A 9,406-nucleotide genomic window follows, 5' to 3' on the forward strand; every position below is an offset into this window, starting at 1 on the left:
GCATCCTTCTCCCAGTATACCCAGCATCTCTCCTCCACACATGTCCAAACCATCTCCATCTTGTCTCTCTTGCTTTGTCTCCAAACCGTCCAACCTGAGCTGTCCCTCTAATATACTCGTTCCTAATCCTGTCCTTCTTCATCACTCCCAGTGAAAATCTTATCATCTTCATCTCTGCCACCTCCACCTCCAGCTCCACCTCCTGTCTTTTCATCAGCGCCACTGTCTCCAAACCATACAACATAGCTGGTCTCACTACCATCTTGTAGAACCTTCCCTTTAACTCTTGCTGGTACCCTTCTGTCACACATCACTCCTGACACTCTTCTCCACCCACTCCACCCTGCCTGCACTCTCTTCTCCACCTCTCTCCTGCACTCCCCGTTACTTTGGACAGTTGACCCCAAGTATTTAAACTCATCCACCTTCCTCACCTCTTCTCCTTGCATCCTGACCATTCCACTGTCCTCCCTCTCATTCACACATAGGTATTCCGTCTTGCTCCTGCTGACTTTCATCCCTCTTCTCTCCAGTGCATACCTCCACCTGTCATTACATAAAAATGAGTCATTACATAAAAATGTCATATAAAATAGAATATTATTGTTCTGATCTGTTATTCCCACCTATATGCTTATTTAGGTGTCATTAATTATAAATTATTAGGCACGCCGTTATTACACAATGCCTAACGTGGCTTGCTTTATTCCACCGTATTGCAAGACCGCCCGAACAATAATTCCTCGCGCTTCTCCCCACGTCAACAGGTGACGTCACATACATACGGGTGCCCTTACATGCCAAACCGGTACATGACATCCCTCCTTTTCTGGGAAATAAACTTCAGGTTATTTTCAATTCAAAAATATGAACCCATATAATGACAGTATCAAAACATTCCTAACCAGAACACATACCGCATATTCTGTATGCTTCACCTTAATTAGAACCATGTATTAATTCTCCATTAACACATATTCACTTATGAACAGCCTGTAAACATATAAGACCTTTTAACATGTTAATTTCACATTTGCATCATCAAACAACAATCGTCACTGAACTTGACCCAACAGTTGTTTTTTTTACATTTCTCCAGTCTATGTCATATCATAGTCTGCCAGCCTCGAGGGCAAGCGTCTCTCTCTTGGAGGCCTGTCTGCCCCCGGCCGGGGGGTCATTGCTGGTCCTCGGCATCCTGTGATGCTTCTGCTCCCTCCGGCAGGTGTCTCCTGAGTACTGGTGTGTCGCTTCACGAATGTTGTGTTCCGTGTGTGTCTGGCTCCGGTTGGAGATTCGACGACAGCTCGGTTTCCTGACTTGCTCACCACCTTGTGTGGCGTTGTGTTGAATAGTGTTGTCAGTTTATCAGTCTTTTCTTGTCTCACCAGGACCGTGTCACCGACGTTGACATCCGAGTACCTGGCGTGACGCCGTTCGTCTGCACAGATCTTTGATTGTCCTTTCTGTTCTGCGTCTCTGTCTCTTACCTCCAGATCAGCGTGTGCTGCTGTGATGCTTGGCAGCTTCCCCCTCATCTTGCTTTTGAAGAGCAACTCCGCGGGACTCTTCCCTGTGGTCGCGTGATCGATGCTCCGGTATACTGTCACATACTTTCTAAGTTCTCGCTTCCAACTGAGTCCATCTGAAACAGCGATGCGAATCCTCTTCATCAGCGAGGCGTCTGGACGTTCTACCTCGCCGTTCGCCTGCGCCCATCGTGGCGTTGTTTTCACATGCTTGATTCCGTTGGTGTCACGGTACTCACTGAACTCCTCTGATTTGAACTGAGGACCCTGGTCCGACCTCAGTGTGACGGGAAGTCCATGTCGACTGAAGATTGTCTCTAGACTGTCTATCACTTTTGACGTGGTTGTGGACTTTAACACGTCATACTCATAGTAGCGGCTGTAGTAATCAACTACAACTAGAATCGAGTCACCTGTCGGCAGGGGTCCGAGTAAGTCAATGGCAATATCTTGCCAGGGCCCCTCTGGTAACTCTGTTGGTCTTAACGGTTCCGGTGCGTCTGGCCGAGCAACAACTTGGCATCCGTGGCATGACCTACAATGTCTCTCGGCTGCTCTGTCCATTGTTGGCCACCAGACTTTGCTCCTGAGGTGCTGTTTAGTTCCGACAATTCCTAAGTGTCCTTCGTGTGCTAGTGAGAGAGTGTGTGCCCGCAGAACTTGTGGCAGCACAATACGCCTTCCACGTAGAACCAACTGTCCTATTACACATAACTCACTAGCCACCGCGCCATATGCTGCGCACTTCTCAAAGTGTCCATTCTCAATAGCTTTACGCACCTCGATCAGCTCCTCGTCGTGGGCTGATGCCTTCTCCACCTCGCGGGTTGTCAATGCTCTGGGTGTGGCACTCACTGCAACGAATCTCACGTACTCGTCGGATCCGTGTGCATGTTTCTGTTTCAGTGCGCTGTTCCCCAGCAGACGTGATAGTGGGTCTGCTATGTTCTTTTTGCCCGAGATATGTACTACTTTAAAATCATAAGGCTGTAACCTTAGGACCCATCGCTCTATACGAGCGCATGGTTTCGAGCGTGGGCTGTAGATAGATTCAAGAGGTTTGTGGTCTGTAACCAAGTCAAATCGTCTACCGTAGATGTATGGGTGTAACCTTTCACACGCCCATACCAGACCTAAGGCCTCTTTCTCTGTCTGAGAATACCTGCGTTCACAGTCGGTTAGACCACGACTGACATAACAAATGGGAACATTTTCTCCATTCTGGGTCTGTACTAACACTGCTCCTAATCCCACTGGACTAGCATCTGCAATGATTTTGGTCGGTGCGTCTTTGTTAAAGTAGGCTAGTGTCCCTGCTTTGGCTAAGCCCTCTTTCAGCGCCTCAAACGCTTGTTTCTGTTCTGGACCGAATTCAAACGGAGTGTCCTTTCTTGTCAGGCGTCACAGCGGCTCTGACACTGTTGGAAACTGTGGAATGAATCTGCTGCTGTAACTTACGAGCCCGAGGAAGCTTCTCACCTCCGATGCGTTTTCCGGCTCTCTCGCCTCGCTCACGGCTCTCACTCTCTCCTCTGTAGGACCGATTCCTTTTTCAGACAGCAGGATTCCCATGAAAATCAGTCGATCCGTGTTGAACTGACACTTGGCGGGGTTTAGCGTCAGTCCGCACTCCTCCAGTCTCCTCATGACTGTGTGTAGTCGCTCGTTATGTGTCTCCTCATCCTTGGCGTGGACTATGACATCATCTGAGATGTTCTCCACACCTTCTATACCAGCCAGTGCAGCGGCGATTTCATGCTGGTACTGTTCGCTGGCGGAAGACACGCCGAAGATGAGTCTCTTGTATCTGTAGACTCCGTTGTGGATGGCGAATGTGGTGATTCCGCGTGATTCTGGGGTCATTTCAAGTTGGTGGTAGCCCCACTTTAAGTCCAGTTTACTAAACACCACCGATCCATTCATCCCTTGTAGTAGCTCATCCACAGTGGGTATTGGATACCTCTCTCTGATGATGGCAAGGTTTGCCTGTCGCATGTCTAAACACAGTCTTATTTCTGAGTTTGCCTTGGGCACGATGACCACTGGATTTACCCATGGTGTTGGTCCATCGACCGGTTCTATTATGTCTAGATCTAGGAGCTCTTTTATCTTGGCCTCCACAGGCGCCCGTAGGTTGAAGGGTATACGCCTGAGTGGCTGTGCTACTGGTGTCACCTCTGAGTCTATGTGTAGCGTTATCTGTTTTGTTTTCAGCTTCCCTACCCCCTGAAATACAGTCGGGTACTGCTGCTGAAGTGATCGGTTCATGTCTCTGACGGCTGATATGTTGGAACCTATTTTCAGTACACCTAGTTTCATGGCCAACTCTTTTCCTAGTAGTGGTTCTCCATCACCTCTGATTACTATGAATTCTGCTTGTTCACAGCGTTCTCCTATTTTTACTTTGCATGTGAACGCCCCTTTAATGGGTAGAGATTGGTTAGATGAATAATTGTCTCTGACTTTAAACCCTCCCAGGTCTTTTCGTCTATCACATTGCAAGTAGCCCCGGAGTCGACAAGCATCTTCAAGCTAACTCCTCCCACATTTATGTTGAGCCTATCTGACTTGTTTGTATCACTCAATACAAAGGCATAATCATGTTCTTCTATCTCTATTTTATGTACTTTTTCCTTTCCTGACTGTTGCACCTTTTGTTTTGCATTGCTTTGCGAAATGGTCTCTACCATTGCATTCGCGACACGTTTGGCCGCGCGCGGGACAATTGGGGTCTTTCCCAAAGTGGTCTGAATGTCCACATCTAAAACACGTTTTGTCCATTTTGTCCGTTTTTCCTCTATCTGCGCCCGGTCTCCCTTGTCCTCTCTTCTGATATTTCCCTCCTTTCTGTGAGACACGACTCACAGTCGCCTCTGCTTTCCCCTCCCTCACAGACATCTCCGCCATTTGTTCTTCAATTTGTTCACACTGTGCCGCCAGCTCGAGCAAGCACCAAACCACGCGCCTCCTCGAGGAGTCTACGGCGAATATAACTTGACGTGCATTTGCTTACAATCGCGTCTCTAATCTGATCGTCTGTGTCTCCACCAAAACCGCAGTCTTTTGCCGCACGTCTCAAGCGTGTAGCGAGTTGTTGTACCGTCTCCCCCTGATTCTGAGAGATTTTCTGAAATGTCTGGCGGGCGAATGTAGCGTTTACCTGAGGCACGAAATATCTGTTCAAAGCTGCAACAGCGGCATCATAATCAGTCACCTCTCCGGTGCCGTCCAAAGTAGAAAAGATGTCCTGTGTGTCTGGACCTGCGTGATGCAGAAGAAGTGCTGCTCTCCGGCGCTGCTTCACTGCATCCTCGGTGTTATCATCGATGATCAGACCTTTCCCATCAGCAAACAGTTCAAATGACATTAGCCATCTTGTCCACCGCGGCCCCAAAGTCGCCGGGTCGGAGTAGCAATCAAACGCCGGTATGCATGCTGTCTTTTCCATGCTGCCGCGCTAGCTAGCTAGCTACAGCTGTTAGCTACACTTCAGATCTAACTAAACGTTACGAACCTTAGCTCATCACTTAGCTTAGGCTCGGTACATCACTCGTCGCCATTGTTCTTATCTGTTATTCCCACCTATATGCTTATTTAGGTGTCATTGATTATAAATGATTAGGCACACCGTTATTACACAATGCCTAACGTGGCTTGCTTTATTCCACCGTATTGCAAGACCGCCCGAACAATATTCCTCGCGCTTCTCCCCACGTCAACAGGTGACGTCACATACATACGGGTGCCCTTACATGCCAAACCGGTACATGACAATTATTACATTACTTCAGCATTGCAAGGGGTGGGAACAGTTGCAAGAGTTTTTAATGACGAATTAACAAGACTTGGGATCTCGTTTATCAATCGTTTGCATTGTGGCGTTAGAAAACAACGAGACAGGAGACGTGAGAGTAGACGTAGTCGAGGTAGTTTACTAGCTCCAACTTAGCATGTCATACATTCGACAACGACACTGAACTCTGTACCGGAAGCGGAAGTGCATTATCTGACCCCTCGCCTCTTCCCTTAAAGGTACACCGTCCTCTTAGGTGAATGTCTCTCGTTATATAGATGTGGGTCACCACAGTGTGCACAAATACGTTATTACGCACTGATGGGATTCTGTAGTCCTTAGGTTTGACTTACAAACAGCTGCAAAGCCTTAAGGCCGTTTGTATATCCCTGCCGGTCATCCCCCATCCGTTACGGAAACCTGATTTGTTCAACGCATGCGCGAAAATGCCTCTACTTCCTGTCGGCAGTATGGCGAAGCAATTTACGGAACTGTCTGACGCCATCCGTGATAAATCCACGATTTCCGGGCGGAGAAGACGCTTTTCAACAGCGCCGGGAAACGAGAGCGGTGACAGGAAGTAGACGCAGTTTCGCGCATGCGTTGAACAAATCGGGTTTCCACAGCGGATCGGGCAATGACGGTATGTGTGTCTCGTTTGGTGGGCGTGTCAGGGGCGCAGCCAATCAGCAGCGACGGTTACTTACACCGCGGTATTAAAAACGCAGCGTGCACAAGTACATCCGGCCCAAGTCTGTCAGGGATGTGTCCGCTGATGCAACACTTGACGAGGTCGGAAGGCATCTTGTAGTATCAAACAAATATGACCCGAATTCAGCGGGCTCCAAAAATGTTTGAACCCCCCCCCCCCACACACACACACACAAAGAATGGCCTTCTCAGCTGCCGTAGTTTCAACGCTGCGTAACACAACAGGGCCTTCGACGCGCCATCGTGTCCGTTTAAATAAACGTTTTGTGCGGGCTGAATGCACCCCCCCTCCCCCCATTCTTAGCCAATCGGTGTCTAGGGCCTTGGCTACATGCATATGGATATATTTCCCCCTTACGCTTAAAAAACAGGAAAAAACCTGTCCACACGGCCTTCGTTTTATAGCCACATGCACTAGAGCAGTGGTTCTCAACCTGTTTGGGGTCCTGGACCCCCTGCGTATTTTTGATCTACCCTGAGGACCCCTCCACCTGATCTTGGGGGAGGGGGGTTGCAATTTGATAGAAACAGTAGAAACTGCATTTTAAATTGCATTATAGCATTTATTCACTCTTTGGGGCAAAAATAAGAGCTTTCAGTTGTAACTTAGATATATACTGCTCAAAAAAATAAAGGGAACACCTAAAAACACAATATAGACCTCGATGAATGAAATATTTCAGCTGAAAATCTTTATTTATTAGACAGAGGAATGTGTTTAGAGCAAAATAACCTAAGAGTGATCAATGGAAATCAAAATCATTAGCCCATTAAGGTCTGGATTCAGAATCATACTCAAAATCAAAGTGGAAAATGAGAACATAGGCTGATCCAACTTCTGTGGAAATTCTTCAAGACGATTCAAAATGAGGCTCAGTAGTGTGTGTGGCCTCCACGTGCCTGTATGCACTCCCTACAACGTCTGGGCATGCTCCTGATGAGACGACGGATGGTCTCCTGAGGGATCTCCTCCCAGACCTGGATCATGGCATCGGTCAACTCCTGGACAGTCTGTGGTGCGACATCGCGTTGGCGGATGGTACGAGACATGATGTCCCAGAGGTGCTCGATTGGATTCAGGTCTGGGGAACGTGCAGGCCGGTCCATAGCATCAATGCCCTCGACATACAGGAACTGCTGACACACTCTGGCCACATGAGGACGAGCATCGTCATGCATGAGCAGGAACCCAGGGCCCACTGCACCAGCATATGGTCTGACAATGGGTCTGAGGATCTCATCCCGGTACCTAATGGCAGTCATGGTACCTCTGGCTAGCACGTAGAGGTCTGTGCGGCCCTCCAAGGATATGCCTCCCCAGACCATCACTGACCCACCGCCAAACCGGTTATGCTGGAGGATGTTGCAGGCAGCAGAACGTTCTCCACAGCGTCTCCAGACTCTCTCACGTCTGTCACATGTGTTCAGTGTGAACCTGCTCTCATCTGTGAAGAGCACAGGGCGCCAATGGCGAATCTGCCAACCAAGATGTTCTCTGGCAAAGGTCAATCGGGCTGCACGGTGTTGGGCTGTGAGCACAGGCCCCAATTGTGGACGTCGGGCCCTCATACCATCCTCATGCATTCTATTTCTCACTGTTTGAGCAGAAACCTGCACATTAGTGGCCTGTTGAAGGTCGTTTTGTAGGGCTCCGGCAGTGCTCCTCCTGTTCCTCCTTGCACTAAGGACCAGATAGCGGTCCTGCTGCGGGGTTGTTGTCCTCCTGCGGCCCCCTCCACGTCTCCTGGTGTACTGGCCTGTCTCCTGGTACCTCCTCCATGCTCTGGACACTGTGCTGGGAGACACATCAAATCTTCTTGCCACAGCACGCATTGATGTGCCATCCTGGATGAGCTGCACTACCTGAGCAACTTCTGTAGGTTGCAGATACCGCCTCATGCCACCTCTAGTGGTGAGGGCACTAGCAAAATGAAAAACTAACCAAAGATCGGCCAGAAAAGATGAGGACAGGCAAATGGTCTGTGGCCACCACCTGCAAATCCATTCCTTTTATAGGGGTTGTCTTGCAAATTGTCTAATTTCCACCAGGTGGAAATTAGACAATTTACCAACAGGTGAAATTGATTCACAAATCAGTGTTGCTTCCTAACTGGACAGGTTGATATCTCAAAAGTGTGATTGACTTGGCGCTACATTGCATTGCTTATGTGTTCCCTTTATTTTTTTGAGCAGTGTAGTTAACAAAACAGAATTCTTATGCAGTAACTTTCAGATATATGTAACAAAACAGAATATGTATGCAGTAACTTTCAGATATATGTAACAAAACAGAATATGTATTCAGTAACTTTCAGATATATGTAACAAAACAGAATTCTTATGCAGTAACTTTCAGACATATGTAACAACACAGAATATGTATTCAGTAACTTTCAGATATATGTAACAAAACAGAATATGTATTCAGTAACTTTCAGATATATGTAACAACACAGAATTTTTATGCAGTAACTTTCAGATATATGTAACAACACAGAATTTTTATGCAGTAACTTTTAACAATGCAAACGGGAGCGAGATCTCTTATTAAAATACAATAAATTACACTTGTGAAACAGATGTAATTAGAGAAAAAAGTCCTGTTACCCTTTATAGTTTAGGTAGATAAAGGTCTCAGTCACATTTGAGTAAAATAATCCTATTTCTATAAATGTCATAGGATCTTTTTTTTAAAGATATTTTATTTTCACGGACCCCTTGCAATTACACCACGGACCACTAGGGGTCCGCGGACCCCCGGTTGAGAAACACTGCACTAGAGAACGCAAAAACCACTACAAACGCTCAGCCAATCATGCCGGGCCAGTAGGTGGGGACAAAGTCTGAATCAGCAGGTCTTCATGTAACCCCCTCGTTCTGGCTGCACATAAGGATGAACCAGTTCATCTGAATACAACGTTTATTGACAGAAACGTTTCACCACTCATCTAAGTGCCCTCTTCAGTCTAAACTGACTGCAGGTACCCCCACCCACCCTTATAAACAGTACAGTGGCGTAACAAGTGAAAACATGCTGCAGCGACTCCCAGAGGACGTTCTGAGCACGTATCGTATTACACGTGTGTCATGCTTGATACAATCATGTGTATCAGAAACAGCTTGTTTATCAATCACAAGTAAAGCATTTTACACCACGAGCACCTGCTGCTGCACCCCATTCACACTCTGAATCCTCTTCTCTTGACACTCATTACAGCGTATGTTGGTCTCCTGTGATGGTCCGGCGGCCTGTCCAGGGGGTCTCCCCGCCTGCCGCCCAATGACTGCTGGGATAGGCTCCCTGAGACCCTGAGAGCAGGATAAGCGGTTCAGATAATGGGTGGATGGATGGTGCTAAGCCTCACTACAGCGC

The sequence above is a fragment of the Lampris incognitus genome, chromosome 4 (genome assembly GCF_029633865.1).
Source record: "Lampris incognitus isolate fLamInc1 chromosome 4, fLamInc1.hap2, whole genome shotgun sequence".
In the NCBI taxonomy this organism is placed as follows: domain Eukaryota; kingdom Metazoa; phylum Chordata; class Actinopteri; order Lampriformes; family Lampridae; genus Lampris; species Lampris incognitus.